Source organism: Marmota flaviventris, chromosome 2 (genome assembly GCF_047511675.1).
Source record: "Marmota flaviventris isolate mMarFla1 chromosome 2, mMarFla1.hap1, whole genome shotgun sequence".
Lineage (NCBI taxonomy): Eukaryota > Metazoa > Chordata > Mammalia > Rodentia > Sciuridae > Marmota > Marmota flaviventris.
Window position 1 is genome coordinate 51,775,911 of NC_092499.1, and position 22,537 is coordinate 51,798,447.

At 37.0% G+C, this 22,537-nt stretch overlaps 1 pseudogene; it reads left to right on the forward strand.

Moving 5' to 3' along the window:
- The first annotated feature begins 4,270 nt into the window (after window positions 1-4,270).
- Window positions 4,271-4,742, forward strand: LOC114088078 (large ribosomal subunit protein eL29-like; annotated as a pseudogene).
- Window positions 4,743-22,537: the final 17,795 nt, after the last annotated feature.

A 22,537-nucleotide genomic window follows, 5' to 3' on the forward strand; every position in this document is an offset into this window, starting at 1 on the left:
GCACATAAGGTCATAATATTTAGCCATATCATCTGGTGATGGAAGTAAGCTCAATATAGCTGATACTTTTATAGCTATTGCATCTGATGGTTCATTAAGTAATGATAATGAAATAATAAAATAAATTGGTTTAAGATTAAGTTCACCTTTTTCACAATTTATACAAATATTAAGGAAATTTTTGTTTAAGGGGTATGAAAAATACAATTTTTAAGGTTAAAAAGCAATTTAAATATAGTAAGTGAATAGACATTGTAGTTTTCCTTAAGTTTTGGTTATAACAGAAGTGAATAGATTATTTTAGTTTTGAGTTAACTTTTTGTTAATACATCAATTTTGTTTTGTTGAAAAAACTCTTTGAGAACCGAATGAAAAATAGAACTGCTTCAAAAACACAATTGAAGGTCCTTGCTCTGCCCCTAAGGAAGTGGCATGATTTCTCTGTTAAGCAGATGGACCTTTTTTTTTTTTTTAACAAAACACCTTGAGAGACCTCTTTATGATGGAAAGCAAGAGCCCTCTAGGGTCTGGGTTTGAAGAAGACTGATGACTGGACTGCACAGTATCGGAAATGAATGGTTCCTTGAAGGTGAAAGTGAACCCAGGAGTGAGAAAGAGGGGGTCAGAAACAAAGGCAAGTGGTGACAGTAGAAAAATATCAGGAGTGAGAAATTCCTAGGACAAGGATGATTGAAAAATCTTTTATACTCAAGTCTCTGGTGTTTCTTATCAAGAATTGTGATCATTAGCTTCTTACTTCATCATATGTATCTTTGGTAGTGTCCCTTTTATGTACAATTTCTTGGCTAAATGGTGAAGGGAAAGCAAGGAATGAGAGATGGGTAAGCAAGAAATGAGACAGAGACCAGACAGAGATACACATGAGCGTTTATTTGTCAGAGCTGACAATAAAGGTCATCTCTCTATAAGAGAGAGAGGCAAAACAGGCTTGGGTTCTGGGACTTTTATAAAGGGAGGCTCAGGAATCAGAGCTAGGCAGGTCCTAATGTGGGCAGTTAAGGGTTGAGTTGGTAAGAGGGGGTGGTGAGCCTTTCCCAGAAAGGCCCTTGGGTGGGAAAGTGAAATTTTTCTTAAAATGGTGGCTGTCACTTAAGATGGCCATCCAGATGCTAAGCAAGGACCTTAAAATGGTGTTTTGGTAAATCAGAGAAAAAGGGTTGTATGTTTGAAATGGTGCTATGAAGAGAGGAGATAATAAATATGTTGGGTCAAACATAAGAAATGGTGAGGTTTTAGTAAGAAAAGAGATCAGAATCAGAGGTTACAAAATGCAAGCTTTCAGATTTTAACAATATACGTGTCTGTATAACCAATGTGATTCTGCAACCTGTACACTCAGAAAAATGAGAAATTATACCCCATTTGATTCAGATGTATGATATGTCAAGATCATTGTATTGTCATGTGTAACTAATAAAAAATAAATATTTTGGCACATAAAAGATAAAAAAAAAATTTGCATTAGAGGATTGGTTTTCCCCTGGACAAGAGATGAGAGTTTGGGAACTCAGGAAGCAGACCCTGGCCTCCAGTGACATCTGGATTACTTGCCTTTGATTCTCCACCCAAAAAGCACTTTTCTTCATATTCAGAAATTATTAACCACAATTTTAAACGTAGAGGGCATTGTTCTAACTTTGTTAGTGGAAGCACATTGACATTCCTGGACTCCTTGTAGTTTTGTTTCTGAGACATTTCGTACATTTTAAAAATCTAACAAAAATTGAATAGCTTTTCATGATAAGGTGACATGAGTTAACTTGTCTGTCAAATATCTCCAGTGTAATAGAATTATCTCCACTCAGCTGATAATTCTATAATGGTATCTCATGCCGATCAGACACTCTGATTAGCAGTTAGATGTCTTTGATTGAAAAAGAGGGAGAAAACAATTATTAAACATTTTAATTTCCATTTCTGCTCCCTCCTCCTGGACTGAGATAAACTCTTTTTTCTCTGAAACCACCTGTGTTCCATGAGCAGTGGATGAGAATGCAAAACGTAGTAAAACCAGAGACCAGTTGATTCTTAAAGCCAAGCTGCATCTACAAGGATATGGATTTCCCTGTGAAATAAGTGGTCATGGCTCAGTTGTCTTATGACTAGGGCCATTAAAAACCCTCAGTGAAAGCATGTACAAACTGGTCGTGGTGGCTGTAGACATAGAGCCCTTGGTGGTGTGGGGAGGGGTCCTTCTCCTGTCTTTACATGGTTTGCAAAGGAAAGTACACTTCCAGTAAGGCCTGGGGTAGCCTGAAGAATCTCCAGGTCTATCATTGTCTGTTCAGTCACTGACAAATAGGATTGTAGGTGAAACTGTGATTGAGTCATCATATATTCCCCTGGAAGAATATTGGCCAAAACCAGAGATCTCAGTCAAATTTCCCACAGATTCCCCTTCCCCTGCCCTGGAGAATTATGTATTGAATGTTGTCTTTGTAACAGCCTGTGTGGGTTTTTTCCCTCCTTTTTCTGTTTTAATTAAATTTTGTATTAAAAAAGTAGTCCAGAACCCAAATTCTTGATATTTTTTTAAAATAAAAAATTTATACAGCCATTTTAAGTAACAAGAAAGAACTAAAAGGGGAATGGTTGGCTTTGGGAAGATATCTGGTTCCAATGAGCAGCAACCAATTTCTTTTTAAAAATTTGTATTAAATTTATTTTTAACTGATATGGGAAGAACAGAAAAGTTATAGATATTAATGGGAAGCATGATTTGATACATGTATAATTTTGTCATGTTTAAATCAGGTTAAACAATATCTATCCCCTGAAATGTATATCATTTCTTTATGGTGAAAACATTCAAAATCCTTCTAGATTTTTGATATATGTAGTGCATTACTATTATCTGTCGTCACTCTACTGTGGAATAGCATAAAAGAACTTCTTGCTCCTGTTACTTAGGACCCATTGGGTAACCTCTCTCACTCTTCCTTCACCACCATTCTCCCCAGCCTCTTGTAACCCCCCAACTACCTGTTGAAATGCAAGAAGGTGCATAGTGATGGTATACAAACAATTTTCCCCCTCAAAGATGTGACTCCCTTGAGAATAAATATCACGAAGTTTTTAATCTCCTCTACTGACATAGGGGAAGTGTTCCTTACATATGAAATGGGTGAGTGGTTTCCTTTTCTCCCTAGGGATTGAGGGAACTGAACCTAGAAGAAAGGGAAAGAGAGGCCAGTATTGGAATAGAAAATTTATGGAAAGGCATGGCCCTTGACTAGAACCAGCACCGGGAATCTGAAATATAAGGAAATATCTTCTCTTGTGGATGGACACCCATCACCTTAATTGAGCACTTTTTTTTAAGAGAGAGAGAGAGAGAGAGAGAGAGAGAGAGAGAGAGAGAGAGAGAGAGAGAATTTTTTAATATTTATTTTTCAGTTTTCAGCGGACACAACATCTTGATTTTATTTTTATGTGGTGCTGAGGACAGAACCGGCGCCCCGCACATGCCAGGTAAGCACATTACTGCTTGAGCCACATCCCCAGCCCCAAATTGAGCACTTTTTATTAGTTTTGAGAGCCCTTTGTAATGATTCTTGCCAATTAATGTATATCCTTTATCAAATCAGAAATTCAGTGTTAAATGAGGTAACTATTCTTATAAGCATCATAATAAGTATTTGTACTTCAATTCTATCATTCTCCATTTTTATAATGCTCTCTTAAAAATGCTAATAGAGTTCAAGGAATATATGGGGAGAATTCATAATAAGGGTCCTTGGTATCAGCAAATCTGACTACTAATTTGACTGATGTCAAATCTTATTAAGATTTTGTTTTAAATTATAAAGTGCTATAGAAATTTACATCTTGCATATTATGGATCTTGGTCCTTGAAGTCATATCCTGGATTTGATTTCCTTTTTTTTTTTTTGCCACATGTTACTGTGTAGTTTGGGGCATATTACTTAGCTTCTCTGAGGCTGTTATTTCATTTCCTAGTACCTTATACCTAAAATTTCAACAAGTACTAGTTAAAATTACTATGTAAATTTTATTCTATCATGGCTGTCTTTAGGAAAAATATATTCCATAAAATAATAAAAATAAACCTGAATGCTCAGGTTGGTTTATTTATTTGTTGATAAGCATTTAGGTAGGTTGTTTTGATCATTTATTGTCAGGTGATGAATAGCGTTTTTCTTTTCCAAATGCATTGATCTCATAAAGAAGAATGGAGTTGCCTCTTCCAGTCTCAATTGCTCTAGGAGCAGCAGCTTACGGTGCAGACATGGCCAAGTCCAAGAACCACACCATGCATAACCAGTCCCCAAAATGACACAGAAATGACATCAAGAAACCCCAATCACAAAGCTATGAATCTCTTAAGGGGCAGACCCCAAATTCCTGAGAGATATGAGTTTTGCCAAGAAGCACACAAGAAGGGCCTTAAAAAGATGCAGGCAAACAATGCCAAGGTCATAGGTGCCCATGCCGAGGCTGTCAAGGCTCTGGTAAAGCCCAAGGAGGTTAAGCCCAAGATTCCAAAGGGTGCCAGCCACAAGCTTGATGGCCTTGCCTTCATGGTCCACCCCAAGCTGGGGAAGCGTGCTCATGCCCACGTGGCCAGGGGTTGTAGGCTCTGCAGGCCAAATGCCCAAGCCCAAGCCAAGACCCAGCCTACAACTCCAGCTCCAGTATTGGCTCTGGCTCCAGCTTCTGCTCCCAAAGGTGCCCAGGTCCCTGTGAAGGATCCACAGTAAAAACCTCTGTAAATGTGAGGACACAAGGACTGGTATGACCCCTGGGCTCCTGTCTGCAGAGGACTGGTGTCCTTCTGTTCTGTTTGTACAGATAAATCCAAAGGTGGTGGGGGGGAACAAGAAGAAGAAGAATAGATAGTTTTCTCAATAAGAAACTTACACCATTTTTTTTCTAAGTAGTAAAGCAGACTTCTATTACAATGCATGAACTGTTAAACAAAAACCCCAAACCATAGTTTTTTTTGGTATTTAGTGCCTCAGGAAAGAGTCTGGAGTCTGGGGAACAGCCAAGTTACATGTTCCTTCACAGACAAAAATGTTGACACACACCAAAAGACCTGAGTGAGGTGAATCTGGCACGCAAGCAACATTCCACCTACACTGCTGTGGGCAGGTAGTGGCTGTGGTAAGAATGGTGGTCAGAGTGCAGGAGAATATTTAGGCTGCCCAGGTTCATGAAACTACTAAAGGAAGAGCAAGGTAACAGCTGTGCCAGAGAAGGCTCTTGAGTATGAGGCAGGTTGGAGGCAGAAGGATCTTGTCTGGCCTGGAGGACACCTTTTTGAAGATAATTACTTTGGTTGCTATGAGAATCTGTATAAATGTAGACTAAGGAGTGAAGGGATATAAATCGAGGCCTCTAAAGGAGTTATATGAAATAACGATGGTCTTCAGTATCATAGCTGTTTGCTCTGGGAAGCAGTAAGAAGAGAATAGATTAAATCATTCGTCAGCAGCCTTGCCAAGAAGAACAGAGTGTGTTTTAAGAATGCCAATTCCTAGTGAATTAGACAAAATTCTGATTTTTATCCAAATAAATCTTCCAAATGTCACAAAAGATGAATTTTATTGTATTTTTAAAAATTAAAAGTGAGAGATGTTTAACCAGTGGTAATGTGGTGACTGAAGGGATCCTTTCCTTCAGCACTAGGAGCTACCATCTTTTTTTTAAAAAAAAAAGAGTCCCTGACTTACAATGGTTCAATATATGATTTTTCTATGTCATAATGATGCAACTGTGGTGCACATTCAGTAGAAACTGTGCTTCAGATTTTGAATTTAGATCTTTTCCTAGGCTTTTCTTTTTCTAGTATTTTATTCTCTTACAAGGCTGGGCATTGAGCTCCCATTCAGCCCCTTGATCACAAGGGGAAGCAACCCATACCCTACATGTGCTGTGCTATGAAGTTTTTTTTTTTTTTTTTAGTTTTTTTAGTTGTAGATGGATGCAAAACCTTTATTTTATTTATTTATTTATTTTTATGTGGTGCTGAGGATCAAACCCAGTGTCTCACACATGCCAGGCAAGTGCTATACCACTGAGCCACAACCCCAACCCCGCCAATGTATTTTTGACTGAAGATATTTTCAACTTACATGGCTTTATTAGGAAGGAATCCCATCATAACTATAGGAGCATCTGTACAAGTAAGCATTGATTTCTTGGTCTCTTTCATTTCTTCTTTGGTCACTCTCTTATAGAAGAATGATTTCAACTTAGCAGCTCCATCTCTTCCCTCCCTCCTTTGTTTCCCAGGAATTATTTTCACTTTAAACATTGAAGCCAGGTGCGGTGGCACATGCCTGTAATTCCAGAGGCTCAGGAGGCAGAGACAGGAGGATGGTGAGTTCAAAGTCAGCCTCAGCAAAAGCAAGCAACTCAGTGAGACCCTGTCTCTAAATAAAATACAAAATAGGGCTGGGGATATGGCTCAGTGGTTGAGAGTCTCTGAGTTCAATCCCTGGTCGGTGTGTTGTATTCCCCCCACCCTTGCCCCCAAAAGAATTGAGTTCATATCACATGCAGTCAAGCCGACACTGGGCATACAAAATGAATTACTCTGGACCACTGCCCTAGTATTGGTGTGTTGGGGATAGAAAGGTAAGAAATCTTATAATAATATAACATGATAAAGACTTTAAAGTGAGGAAGACAATGTATTCTAGAAGAACAACAGGTGACATCTGAAATTCCACAAAGGCTAAATGAACATTTGAAGAGAGGACATTTCAGAAATGGAAATTGAAGGGCACAGGCATGAGGTGCAAAAGCACATGCTATCTTGGGAGACCAGTTAGTCACTTTGTGTGTTTAGAATAGAGTATATGTTGGCATATATAGCAGCTGAGGCTGGATAAGTGGGTATTTAATGATTTTATGTTTTGTCCTGCTGGTTGTGGAGAGTAATAAGAGGTTTTGAAGCACTCAGTGGGCTATCTCATTTCTTTTCATGGCTTTAACTGGCATCCCTAAGTTAATTATTCCCAAATCCTTACCTGCAGTCTGACTTCCTTCCTATGCATCATAATTGTATTTGAAACTGCTGACTTACTAGCACATGTGTTATCCTGCTGGTACTCAAACAAGTCCAGTTTAAACAAACTTATTTTGTCCTTTTAAATTGTTCCTCCATTTATTTCATAATGTCACCGTTTCTCCAAATCAACTAGGCTTAACATCTTAGTGCCATCATCCCTTTTTATTTGTTTCCGCATTCTCCAGTGTTTAACAAATTCTGCTAATTTTGCTCCCAAGAAATTCACACCTTCTTTTCCATTTCTGTTCTTACTGCTGCTTCCACATGGCCTGGACTCCTATTCTTTCTTCTCCTGGACTTTTGAAGTAACCATTTAGTAATCAATTATTTTTCTCCTTCACTTCTAATTTAGTATACATAAAGGCACCAGAATTTTCTTCCTAAAAAAATGAATCTCATCACATATTCTCAAAAAAGTTTAATGGTTTCTCTCTTCTTACAGAATAATGTACAGATTCCTTAGTACCTCATCCAGGGCCCATGATGATCATTTGTATTCATTCTTTCTAGAAAAACAATTTTCTTCACTTCCTTGCAGTCATCTTTCTAATAAATAATCCTTGTCAGAAGTCATTCACATTACCATTATAATTCTTTTTAGAAACCTCTTGAACACACCACACCTTATCTTATATTAAACTTAGCTTTGTTCTTCTAGTAGTATATTTTTTGGAAGGCAGTACAGTAGTTACCTGTTGCTGTGTACAAGTTTTCCCCAAACAGAGAAAATTAATACAATGCACATTTGTTAACTCATAGTGTCACTGAGTCAGGATCAAAGTGCTGCTTAATTGAGTCTTCTGGATTAGGGTCTTTCACAAGACTGCAATCAAGATGTCAGCTGGGACTACTGTTATCTCAAGATTCATTTGTGGTAGAATTTGCTTCTGAGCTCATTCAGTATCTATGGCCAGATTCAGCTCCTTCCAGGTTATTGGACTGGTGCCTCAGTTTCTCACTGACTGGCTAAAGGCTTCCCTACACACTTGCCATATGAGTTTCCTCATAAGGCTGCTTGCACTGAACGCTTCCTTCATCAAAGTGAGCATGTGAAAGCAAGAACAAAAGCCATAGTCTTTTAAAACCTAATCCCTTATATATGACATCCCACTACTTTACTCATATTCTGTTTGTTAGCAGCAGGTCATTAAATCCAGCCTGCATTCAAGGAGACTAAATCATACAAGGGAATGGACACCAGGTGGCTGATGTCACAGAGCATTCTCGCTTTACTCCCCACCATTGTGGGAGGCACCATATGTGCTGCAGATCTTCAATAGTATCTTGTGAATTGAATTGAAAGATAGCATCCTGGTTTGGAAATCAAGTTTATGCCATTGTTAATAATCCCATTAATGTCCATGTTTGATAAAAATCAGTCAAACTCTTTGAATTTTTTAATGTAATAAAAGATGAGGAAAAAAATTAAAAAGATACTTAGTAGTTCAGTTAGAGGGTCACCAAAGGAACCCTTTAATTAATTGTGTGAAGCTGATTCCCGCATGGTGGAGAGGTAAGGGGAGAGGGTAATGTGGAAATCACCTCATGGTATCACTCTGAATTTTACTTGAAGTGAACAACGAATCGTACACTGAGCAACATTTCCTAGTAACTTCTGATTTTGTTGTAGTTTTAAATTTATTAATTTTATGTAAGTAGGTTGCCACGTTTCGTGTGACTTTATCTGTAATGATGTATAAATTTGAGATATTATGAGTTTTGAAATGTAATTATGTTTATCATCTTAAAACTTTCAGAAAATATACTTTTCTTACATGAGTTTGAAATAGCTTTTTGTATCATCTTTATGAGCAAAATAATATTTTCATAGGCATTAAAGGCCTAACTACTATTGTATGAGAGCTACTTACTTAATTTTTTTATTTCAGAAATGATTACTTTGATTCCCATGAATCAGTTTTATGTCTTTTCAAAATTATAAACAGATTAAAAGAGTGTAATGTGAAAAGAGAATAAATTTTGTTAGAATTATTTCTGGTGTAGGTTAAAGTTTTATTCATTACTTAGGTCAAATAACCTCAGCTTTATTATTTCTATGACTGTATTATCTATTTTTAAGATGTTTGAAACAGAAAGAATGAAGATTAAATTCCCAGGAGCAGCCAAATAATTGCACTTGGAATTTGTAAAATCCTTTCCTTTTAAGCTGACAATAGTGAGGAAACATTTGCATTTGATCCTGGCAAACATGTAAATTTGAAAGTTTGCTAAATGAATAAGATTGTGAATTAAATGAAGGAGAAAAATATTCCTTTTTATTTGATTGAAACCATTAAATATGGATTATTCAACACTTTACTTTCCAGGCAACGACATACTAGTTAATCAACGTTTCCAGATTCTTATAAATTTCTTCAGGTATTTCCTTTCTTAAACTTTTCTCATCTTCAGGTGTGATTTCTAAAGAATATTTTCAATTCTCCTTAGGAATATATTATCAAGTTCCATTCTAAGCTCAGTTATATATTTACATTTTATCCCCTTTTCTCAGCTTGAAGTGCATGATCAAACCCATTTGGATTTAAGAATTTGAAAGGTGATATGAAAATAACTTTTGAGTTGGTTTTAGATAATGCCAATTTCACCACATTTCCAAATGTTCTAACAGTCTCCATAATGAGAGATTAAATACAATGTCAAAACTAAACTGAATTTTCTGTGTCTTTCAGAAATGTGAAATCTTTTGTAATAATAATTATATAGTTGCTTAATATTTCAGGGCAGGCACAGGCTTTTTTTCAATCAGAAAAGTTGTAATTATAAGATCCAATGACATCAGATTAAAACACACAAAAAATCATGCAGTCATGGCAAAATGTTTAAAAATATTTACACATTTGCCCCCAAATGACAATGGTACTAATTACCTACCTGACCAGTGAACAGTGAATGCCATTTTAAACTATTTTATATAGAGAATCTGAATCCTTACAGGTCACATCCAGTTTTTCTCAAATACCAATGAAATTAGCTTGATATACAAGCATCAACTTTGTAGCATTACTCAAACTACTTTTTTGGTGAAAGAAAATAACATTTCTTTTTTGGGGGGTGGGCATCATTTCTTTTATTTTTTTGTTTGTTTGTTTATTTTGTAATTGTAAATGGACAGAATACCTTTATTTGTTTATTTTTATGTGGTGCTGAGGACGGAATCCAGTGCCTCATACATGTTTGTCAAGCAATCTGCCACTGAGCTATAGCCCCAACTCTTCCTTCCTTCCTTCCTTCCTTCCTTCCTTCCTTCCTTCCTTCCTTCCTTCCTTCCTTTTTGGTACTGGGGATTGAACCTAGGGGACTCTGCACTGAGCTATATCCTGAGCCCTTTTTATCTTTTATTTTGGGACAGAGTCTCAATAAGTTATTTAAGGCCTTGCTAAGTTGCTAAAGATGGCCTTAAAATTGTGATCCTCTTGCCTCAGCCTCCATAGTTGCTTGGACGACAGCCATGTGTCACCACACCTGGCTAATATTAATTAACTTCTTAACATAAAAATTTAAAAAGAAAATCTACATAAATTGGTATTGGTTTTACCCAACTAAACAGATATCTCAGTTTGATTGTTCAAATTGATTAAATTAGACAAAATAGAGCAAGTAAAATCTAGAAATTAAAAAAAAAAGTTTTTTTTTTTTTTTTTTTTTTTTCTTTTGGACAAATAGATACTGTCTTTTTTCAATGTCAGAAACTGATTAACAGTCTTAAAATTTCATTCAACCCAATATTCTTATTTCAAGGTTAGGAAGACTCAAGTATTAAATCAGCATGAAACTTAATAAAATATTTCTGCCATTCCCAAATTAAAAATAGCAGAATTACTCTCATAATTTAATGAGTTACAGAAAGAATGATTATAAAAGGAATAGAATAAATAGGAGACAAGAAGAAAAGGGAAATGTCACATCAAGATTGTAAAATTAGCCCATGTCTGTGCTACCTCCTGTTGCCACTGCTCCATCTCTAAATACAGCCACTTCTATCATGGGACACTGCTGCTGCTGTGACTACCATCAGCCATCTCAAGACGCAGCCGACTCCATTGTGGCACACTGGCCAGGGCCTGAAAGCACAATATCAAGGTTCCTGCAGATTTGGTGACACCTGAGGCCTCTCTGTTGGTGTGCTAACAGCCACCATCATGCTGCAGAGGTGGGAGAGAGCTGGCTTGCCCCATCTCTGCAAGTGCACGGGGGTGGATGTGCCTAGCTATAGCGGCAGGTTTGAAAAGGGTGTGAGGACATCTTGCTCTCCACTGGGTTTCTGGGGCCCACACAGATCAGCACTCACTGGGCCCCAGCACAAGCCTGGTTTTTGACTCTCTGTCTAGTCCAGCAGCCACCAATCCCCTGGTCCTGCCAGGTTCAGTATCAGTCCAACATCCAACAGTCCCTCTGGCTCCCCAATTCCCAGTTTCACAACCCCTTCCTAAACAACAACCAGGCCCAGTGCTCATCGCTACCTGGCTATCTACGGCTCTCAGGTCCTGGTCCTGATCCACCCAATACAGTACAGGTCTCTGCAAAAGATGCACAAGTCCTGGTGCTCAGTCCTCAGGACCATCTGGGAGAGAAGTGCCAATGTCTTAATAGGAGCTATTTGGTTTAAGGCTGTATGTTTTTGCATTGGGTGCTGTTAATATTGATCTCCCCCTTAAATGTTAGGTACTAGAGACCTTCAGGGACACGATAAGTCTACAGGGTAGAAACTATACTACCTCAGATCCACTCTGCTAGATGGGAAGACACAACATGAAAAAACAAGGGAGCAGAGCTCACCAAACAAACCAAGATGCTCCAATAATAGAATCCATTGACAAAACAGTAGAAGAAATATCAGAGAAGGAGTTCAGAATGTACATAGTTAAACTGATTCATGACATAAATGATTGTGTAAGAAGTGAAATCAGAGATCAACATCAGGAGGTAAAAAATAACTTCAACAAAGAGATAAAGATTATGAAAAAATATCAAGCAGAAATCCTCAAAATGAGGAATCAATAAACCAAATTAAAAATTCAATGGAAAGTATCACCAACAGACTGGACCACGTTGAAGACAGAACCTCAAACAATGAAGACAAAATATATTATATTGAAAATAAAGTTGACCACACAGAAAAGATGGTAAAGAAACCATGAACAGAACTTCCAAGAATTATGGGATAACATGAAAAGGCCACATTAAAATTTATTGGGATAGAGGAAGGTGTGAATATACAAACCAAAGGAGTGCATGGTCTCTTCAATGAATAATATCAGAAAATTTCTCAAATCTGGAGAATGAAATGGAAAATCAAATATAAGAGATTTATAGAACCCCAAAGGTACAAAATTACAACATACCCCAAGTCACATTATAATGAAAATGCTTAGCATACAGCATAAGGACAAAATTATAAAGGCTGCATGAAAAAAAACAGATTATACATGGGGGAAGCCAATTCAGATCTCTGCTAATTTCTCAACCCAGACCCTTAAAGCTAGGAGGTCCTGGAAAAACATAAAACAAACTCCAAAAGAAAATGGATGCCAATCAAGAATTTTATATCCACAAAATTAATTTTCAGATGAAATTAAAACCTTCCATGATAAACAAAAGTTAAAGGAATTCACAGCTAGAAAATCTGAACTACAGAATATTCTCAGGAAAATGTTCCATGAAAATGAAAAAAACAATGTGAAAACCAGAAAATGGAGGAAATACACTAAAGGGAAATACAATCAATGGAGAAAGTCAAGTTAAAGACCAGAAATTAACTAAAATGAATGGGACTACAGATCATATCTCAATAATAACCCTGAGGGCTGTGACTCAGGTGGTAAAGCATTTGCCTAGCACATGTGAGGCACTGGGTTTGATCCTCAGCACCACATAAATAAATAAAATAAAGGTATTGTGTCCATCTACAACTAAAACAATATATTAAAAAATAACCCTGAATGCTAATGGCCTAAAGTCATCAATTGAAAGACATAGACTGGCAGATTGAAATAAAAACAAGACCCAACAATATGCTGTCTCCAGGAGACTCACCTCATAGGCAAAGACATCCACAGACTGAAGGTAAAAGGATGGGGAAAAACATCACTCACATGGACCCCATAAACAAGCAGGGGATGCCAATAAAAGCTTACCAACAAAGCAAATCCATGACCAGAGGGCTTACAGCCAAATTCTACAAACTTCAAAGAAGAATTAACAGCAATACTCCTCAAATTATTCTATGAAATAGAAAAGGAGGAATCCTTCCAAATTCATTTTATGAGACTAGTATCACCCTGATACCAAACCAGACATAGACACATCAAGGAAAGAAAGCTTCAGACCCAAATCCATGATGAACATAGATGTAAAAATACTCGATAAAATTCTGGCAAATTACATACAAAAATATAGTGCACCATGATCAAATGGGGTTCGACATATAGAAATCAATAAATGTAATTCATTACATCAATACATTCAAAGACAAGAATCATATGATTATCTCAATAGATACAGAAAAACATTTGACAAAATGCAGCACCCATTCATGTTCAAAACACTCCTAAACTAGGGATAGTAGGAACTTACTTCAACATTTTAAAAGCTATCTATGCTAAACCCAAGGCCAACATCATTCTAAATGAAGGAAAATTGAAAGCATTCCCTCTAAAAATCTGGAACAAGTCAAGGATGCCCTCTATCACCACTTGTATTCAACATAGTCCTTGAAACTCTAGCCAGAGCAATTTGATGAAATAAATTAAAGAGATATGAATAGGAAAAGAAGAACTGAGACTATCACTATTTGCTGAGGACATAATTCTATATTTAGAAGATCCAAAAAATTCCACCAGAATACTTCTAAAACTAATAAATGAATTCAGCAAAGTAGCAGGATATAAAATTAACACTCATAAATCAAACGTGTTCCTATCCATCGATGATGAATCCACTGCAATCAGAATAGCCTTTAAAAAAAAAGAAAGAAAAAAAAGAGAAAAGATACTTGGGAATCAATCCACCTAGAGGTGAAGGACCTCTATGATGAAAGTTACAGAAAACTAAAGAAAGAAATTGAAGAAGACCTTAGAAGATGATCTTGGATAGGAAGAATTAATATTGTCAAAATCTACCAAAAGTGTTATAAAGATCTAATGTAATTTCTCTTAAAATCCTAATTACATTCATCATAGAACTAGAAAAAGCAATCATGAGTTTAAATTGGGAAAATAAGAGACCCAGAATAGCCAAAGCAATCCCTAGCAAGAAAAGTGAACCAGCAGGCATCACAATACCAGACTTTAAACTGTATTACAGAGCCATAGTAACAAAAATGGCCTGGCATTTACACCAAAACAGACATATAGAGCAGTGGTACAGAATAGAAGACACAGAGGGTGAACCCACATAAATATAGTTATCTCATATTAGCCAAAGTTGCCAAAAAATTATTTGGAGATATGATAACCTCTTCAACAAATGGTGCTGGGAAAACTGGAAATTCATATATAACAAAATGAAATTAAACCCCTATCTCTCACCCTGCACAAAACTCAACTCAAAGTGGATCAAAAAATTAGGTACTAGAATACAGATCCTGCATCTAATATAAAAAAAGTAGGCCCAAATCTTTACCATGTTGGCTTAGGAGCTGACTTCCTTAACAAGACTCCTAAAACACAAAAGGTAAAATCAAGAATCAATAAATGGGATGGATTCAACTAAAACGCTGCTGCTTAGCAAAGGAAACAATCAATAATGTGAAAAGAGAACACTCAGAATGGGATAAAATCTTTACCACGTGCACCTTAGGCCATTAATTCCCCAGGATATATAAAGAACTCAAAAAACTCAGCACCGAAAAAACAAATAACCAAATCATTAAATGGACTAAGGAGCTGAACAGACACTTCACAGAAGAAGAAATACAATTGATCAACAAATATATGAAAAAATGTTCAATATCTCTAACAATTAGAGAAGTCAAATTCAAAAGTAATTTAAGATTTCATCTCACTCCAGTCAGAATGGCAATTAAGAAGAACATAAGCATCAATAAATGTTATCGAGGAAGTGGGGAAAAAGGTACCTCATACATTGCTGGTGGGACTGCAAATTGGTGCAACCACTCTGGAAAGCAGTATGGAGATTCCTCAGAAAATTTGGAATGAAACCACCATTTGACCCAGCTATCCCATTCCTCAGTTCATATGCCATGGACTTAAAATCAGCATACTACATCAATGCAGTACGTGATACAGCCAAATCAATATTTATAGCATCTCAATTCAAAATAGCTAAATTATGGAATCAACCTGGATGCCCTCCAACAGATAAATGGATAAAGAAACTGTGGTAAATACACACACACACACACACAATGGAATATTACTCAGCCTTAAATAGAATTATGGAATTTGCAGGTAAAGGGATGGAACTGGAGAATATAATACTAAGCAAAATAAGCCAATTAAACAACAACAACAACAACAAATACCAAATGTTTTCTCTGATATGCAGATGCTAATTCAGAGCAGTGGCGGGGTTGGGGGTAGCTATGGAAATAGAGGTACTTTGGATTAGGCCAAGGTGAGAAGGGAGGGAAGGGGGTATTGGAGTAGGAAGGATTATAGAATGAATCAGATATTATTATTGTACATACGTATATGATTCTACAACTGGTGTAATTTTACAACCAGAAGAATGAGAGGCTATAATCCATTTATGTATGATGTATCAAAATGCATTCTAATGTCATGTATAACTAATTAGAAAAAATAAAAATATTTCAGAAAAAAAACCTGTAAAATTATTTACTGTGTGTCAAAAGACTTACCTGAGTTCTATATGATTTGGAATGTTTAAAGTATGATTATAACCTTACTTTTCCATGAACATTTTGTTAAAGAAGATAATTATGTGTATATATGTTCAAAATGTGATATTGCTTAAGAGTGTATAACTGACAGTACCCTATTTTGCACACATGAAGGATCATTCTTCCAATAGAGTCTCTGGTGGTAATTTAATCTTATGAATATGAATCAAAAGAATGTGTTAATTCGGTCCCAATTACTAGGTGTGTGATCTTGGATACCTTGCTTAGAAACTCTAAGCCTGTTTCACATCTGTTAAAGAAAACATAATAATTTCTTGTCTCTTTTAGAGCCTTGTGAGAAGTTGATGTTAATCTCTGCATATGACTGACATGCTTGACAAAAGTAGGCCCCTCTCTAAATATTGCTTATTTTTTCTTCTTTCTTTTCTTCCTTTGAAAATTTTTATTAAGCATTTGTTTAAGCCATATGTATTTTAGGGGATAAAGATACAGCAGTAAACAAAAACAGATAAATGGGAAAGTAAGAAGTAAAATAGTGACCCAGATCGATATGTCAAATCTGTAAATAAATGGTGGATTAGATGTTGATTCACGGCTGGAGAAAAGTGGATAGAGAAGGAGGAGGGAAATATATTCAGGTAGAGGTTATGATTTTAAATAGTTTGGCTCATTGAAATGATCACAGTGCAATAAAGACTTGAAGGGAATAAGGTAACAAGACACGTGAACATTTCCAGCATTAAGCAAGTGTTTGTATGTGGAGTGTGTAAAAAGTATAAGATAAAACTAGGGAGGGAATGAGGGCCAGAAAATGTGGGCCAAGAAGGGTTTTCAGCTTCTCTTTGAATCTGAGAGAGTTGGGAAGTCACTTGAACTTGAGGGATTTGCATAAAAATACAACATAATCTGGGCTGGGGATGTGGCTCAAGCAGGGTAGCGCGCTCGCCTGGCATGCATGCGGCCTGGTTCGATCCTCAGCACCACATACAAACAAAGGTGTTGTGTCCGCCGAGAGCTAAAAAAAAAAAAAAATATTAAAAAATTCTCTCTCTCTCTCTCTCTCTCTCTTAAAAAAAAATACAACATAATCTTATCTACAATTTAATCAGATGCCTCTGGATGTTGCCTCCAGATCAGTTCAAAGGGAGGTGGGTTGTAGGCTATTGTGACTTCTGGAAGAGAGATGGTGACCTGGAGATGGTGATAGTAACTGAGGATGTGAGATGGTTGGATAGTTGATATATTTTGAATAAGACAACAGGTTTTATTAGAAAACCATGTTTAATGTTCATGAGAGAGTAGTCAAAGATGATCAAAATGATGTTGGATTTATTATACTGAAGTTTAAGAAGTCACATCTGGATTGATGATAACATGTTAGTAGTTTTAAGCATGCAGATGGGTTTTAAAGCCATGCAATTGAGAGAGATGTCCAAAAGTGTGAGTGTGGACAGAGATCAGTGACCAATTCTGGATGACCCCTAGTGCTTCCAAGTTATGGAAAAAGAGGAGCAGCAAAGAAATTTGAGTGTGTGTTTACTGAGGTAGGAATAACAAAATCCAAGACCTGATGGTGTCCTAGAAGTTAAGTGAGGAAGAGGAAGTGAATGCTGAAAGATAACGCGATTTGAAGGCCACAGATGAACCATTATGATCTGCAACATGAATCTTTGGAGACCTTATTACTATCCAAGCCCTAATATTCTCTGGTTGAGTCTGGTCTCACTCAGAGCTATTCTCATTCTTTTTCCCTGGAAGTGGATTTATGTAGCCATTGTGAGTAGACACCACTCACTCTGCCTTTCTGAGGTTTCCTATGATTGCTCTGCAGTGTTTCAACTTCATCTTGCTGCTTCCAACGTGTTAGGTAGATAGTCATGAAGAGATGGCTGGGGGAGGACAACTAGAGCAGTAAATTATAGTGAGAGCATCAGACATACACATCAAAGAGAGGCCATAAATCACAGGATTGGGGACAACAGAAATTTCAATGAAAGCAGACAAGCATCAGGAAAATGGGAACTGGTATGTCAAACCTTTTCCAGCCATAATTATAACCCTTTAAGGGAACTATTGTTTTAAGATTATTTCACAACAATCTCTTGTGAGCAGGTGATCTTGATCTTCCCCTCATGATTAGATCACCACCAAAACCATGTTGTAGCCACGAACCCAGACTATTAGTAGCTATGCATTTCTTTATGGAGATGGTCTGCTCAGTGCCTGTACTGTGTGATTACCTATCTTGTATCATTTTCTCTAATAAATTCCTGTTACTCTGTGTGACTCCCTTGAAATCTTTCCTGTGGGATCATAAGAACTGGTTGCTGTGGATCCCTGCAGTTTTTATATTTTATCTTTAAACAAAAAAGCATTTACTCTTTTGATGTTAGTATTATCCATCTAATTACCATTTGCTGGGCTTCTCAGTGCCATTTTCTCCTGGCATTCCAACTATGACCTACATTTAGTGAATATTTTGGTGTCATGTCTCCTGGAAATTTGGATATCTGTAGTTTACTAGAAGAAATCACAACTTATCAAGTGTTTACATCATAAGTGTTTTTCCAATATTGACTCTAAAGGACAATATTCTTTTAGATTTATACATTAATCATATGACTTTTTAGAAATGTGCACGTCTCTTTACCTTATAAATACACCTTTTATTGAGAGCCGATGACGTAGGGACAATAAATACAAACTATATTGGAAAAGAAAACAGTTTAGTTCTATAAAAATATACTAAGGACTGAAGTGGGACAAAACTGAAACTAATTGATAAGAATTCAGAGATGAGGGTTGGGGTTGTGGCTCAGTGGTAGACAGCTTGCCTTGCACATGTGAGGCACTGGGTTAGATCCTCAGCACCACATGAAAATAAATTAAAAAAAAAAAGGTATTGTATCCATGTGTAACTAAGAAAACAAACAAACAAACAAAGAATTCAGAGATAAATAAGACAAGCTTACTGTCCCCAGGGAACACATGGAGTGTGTGTTGTGATGTAGGACACAGACAACTGGGATGATCAGGAGGCTAACCCATTATCAAAATCTTACCTCAAGTATGCTCTCATGTTCAGGACTCTAAATGATAGAAGGTTTGTTACTGTCATTTTTTTAAAGAGAGAGAGAGAAATTTTTAATATTTATTTATTTAGTTTTCGGCGGACACAACATCTTTGTTTGTATGTGGTGCTGAGGATCGAACCCAGGCCGCACGCATGCCAGGCGAGCGCGCTACCGCTTGAGCCACATCCCCAGCCCTGTTACTGTCATTTTGGTTTATCTTCATCAGCAAAGTCAACACTGGCAACTTGGCTGTGTTTAGCTTCTACCCCTTGTACCCTGTGGATTGGTTCCACTGAGTGTCAGGTGAGTTAAGGCAGATGGGGGTAGTCTTACTGCTGATGGAGCCCCAAACAAAAGGATCCTGCACTTTTATGGATCCAGGGCTGGGGGTGGAGGGAAAGAAGAAAGAGCAAGGTGTGGAAAAGCACTGACAGCAGACTGGAAGGAAAATGTCTTCAATGTCTCCTCCTTCTCCATAAAAAGTTTTCAACCCATAAAAAGGGGTTCCTGGGGGAGGTTTCAGTTGGAGTTCTCTGAACAGTTTCCTGGCTAGAAGTGGTTATGTGTTGGAACACGGCGGGTCAGAGGGACCTAAGTACTTCATTGTGAGTCCCTTCAGAGACATGGAGGCAGCAGTTCCCCCTGGAGGCCTTCTGGGCAAAACCTTTGTAATTACATGGGGTTCAGCCTGAAAGATCACCCACAGGTGACTGGCCAGGAGCTAGACTCTTCAACTTTTAGAATAGAAATAAGCATGGAGTGCTACGGAGCAAAGATGCAGAGAAATTTATTGAATCTGGTAAGGGGAGGCACTGGGGAAGTTTTCCTAGAGATGGAATGCTTGAGATGGTCTAAATGGTAAGTAGATGTTAGGTCAATCTTCTGTGAAGAGTGTTCTGAACTTAGTACGGTGAACAAAACATGGTAGCATGACATAAGGCACACTTCAAGGACAGGTGTATTGGTCTCCTGTTGCTGCATAACAAATTAATGCAATTTAGTGGCTTCAAATGAATGAATTTATTTTCATACAGTTCTAAAGGCCAAGGTGTAGCAGGGCTTTGTTCCTTCTGAAGACTTTAAGGAAGAGTCTGTTTCTTGCTTTAGAGGTCATCTGCATTCTTGGTTATGGCCCTGTCCTCTCCTTCAAAGCCAGCAGCATAGCATCTTTTCTCCTCTATTTCAGTTCTTACATATTTCAGTTCTTACATATTCTGATTCACCTGTGCCTCCCTCTTAAAACAAACAATAACAATAAAAAAAAAAAAAACCTCTTATGATCACATTGGACCCACTTGCTTAAGAGTTCTGGCTGGAATGATGGGGCTTGCCTATAATTCCACTGATTTGGGAGGCTGATGCAGGAAGATCACAAGTTCAAGGCCAGCCTCAGAAATTTAACAAGGCCCTAAGCAATTTTGTGAGACCCTGTTCAAAATATTATAAAAGGTGTTGGGGATGCGGCTCAGGGGTTAAGTGCCCCTGGGTTCAATCTCCAGTACTGGGGTAAGGGAGAGGTAGTGGGGGAAGAAGCCACAAATTTCTGGCCACTTTGCTATTTTCAGAACCAGTTTAACAGTATGAGACATGTGGATCTTGGTGCACTAGAAATTGAGGGTTGGAAACAATGTTTTGCTGTTCTATATTCAAGAGTTGAGTCTCTTGTTTCTTGAACAAAACATGGTAGCATGATATAAGGCGTACTTCAATGACAGGTGTATTGGTCTCCTGTTGTTGCCTAACAAATTAATGCAATGTAGTGGCTTCAAATGAATGAATTTATTTTCATACAGTTCTAAAGGCCAAGGTGTAGGAGGGCTTTGTTCCTTCTGAAGATTTAATTTTTTGCTGTTTATAACAGCAAAATTCCAAAAAGTTTCAGCCCTTGAATTTTGTTGATATAACAAGTACTATTGAATGGTAGCTTCCTAAACATGATCTTGTGGAGTTCAGTTTGTTTGACAGTCTTCAGCCTGAGTTGTGAAGTAACCAACACCTCTCAAGTCTCTTTTCTGTATCTTGTCTCTAGTGCCTGTTTTGAATTAGTGCCAACATTTGCTTAGGACTCCATTGCTTCTGGTCACCCTGGTTGATGCCATCCTTGGATTGACTGTTTAATGTCTGTATGAAATTGGTTTCTAATTTTTCCTTCCCCACTTTGGTCCTTTCAAAGTTTTATAGCAGCTTGTCCCCATAGGTCTACTTTTGCTCTAAATCTATTTTCCTTTAACCTCCATTTTCCTTGTTGTTGATGCTGTGTGGTAATGTGTTTTTACCATATCCTGGAAGCAGATACCAGGGATTTGTCTTTCTGCATCTTAGCCTTCTAGATCATGAATTCATTGGTTGGAATTTACAAATCAATGAACCTTGCACTTGAAATAATATATATTCTAATGACTTTCCCAAATACAAATTTAAAAACTAGTTCTTCTGAAAGCATTCTTGATCTAGTATTAAAAAAAAAAACAACAAAAAACACAAAACAAACAAAAAAACTTTAATAATTGCAGGTTTACTGTTTCTGAGACATGGAGTGAATTTTGTATTATAAGGCTTGCTCCTGTTATTCTTCTGGAATATTCTTTTTTTCACGTAAACATGCATCACACACAAACCCTTTTGTTTCCTGAGGCACTACTCATTCTTTAAGGCCTATTTCATTTTTCAAGTTCTCCATGAAGACTTTGCTGATTCCCTTAAGTAAATGTTATTCAGTTTTTTTTTTTTTTTTTTTTTTTCAACTTTCATATCTTGGTTAATTTTTCTTTTAGTTTTTTTTTTTTTTTAGATCTTAGGCTATTTGAAGGCAGGGGATTGGAATATGACTATGCTTATATTTCTTAGAATCTGGACCAATGTCTCATATCTAATAGGTAGTCAGTAGCTGCATATTGGAAAATAGGATTAACTCATTTGAGCCATGTTTGAGGCTCTGCCAACAATGAGCTGATGTTATCTTTAAAGGACTTTTGTTATGGTCAGAAAGAGTTGTTTTTTTTTTTTTCTTTTTCTTGTACCTCTTGTAATTGGCAAAGGAAGAAAGTAAAGGTATGAGAAGGACTTTTCCATGAAGCTAAATATATTCAGATTAAAAGAAAGTCTTCTATTTTGGGTTATTGCCATTTCTGTTCATAAAAAATTAAAATTTCTCCTTTTTTTTTGGTGGAGAGAGGTGCTTGCTTATTAGTGTAATCTCTATTTTAGTCTCATCCTTTTCTTAAAAGTTTTCACTGGTCCATAAAATTTGATTTAGGGAATTCTGATCTAGGGTATTTGTATATCCCAAGCACCAAACAACAGGGTTAAGAGATTCTAGCATAATCAGGTACGGTAAAAAGAAGAATGGAATAAGATGTAAGAAAGCTGACTTCAGGAGCTGGGGTTGTGGCTCAGCAGTAGAGTGCTTGCCTAGCATGTGTGGGGCGCTGAGTTCGATCCTCAGCACCACATAAAAAATAAAATTAGGGTATTGTGTCCAACTACAACTAAAATATAATATTAAAAAAAACCCAGAAAGCTGAATTCAACCCTAGCATGCCAAATAACCACTATATA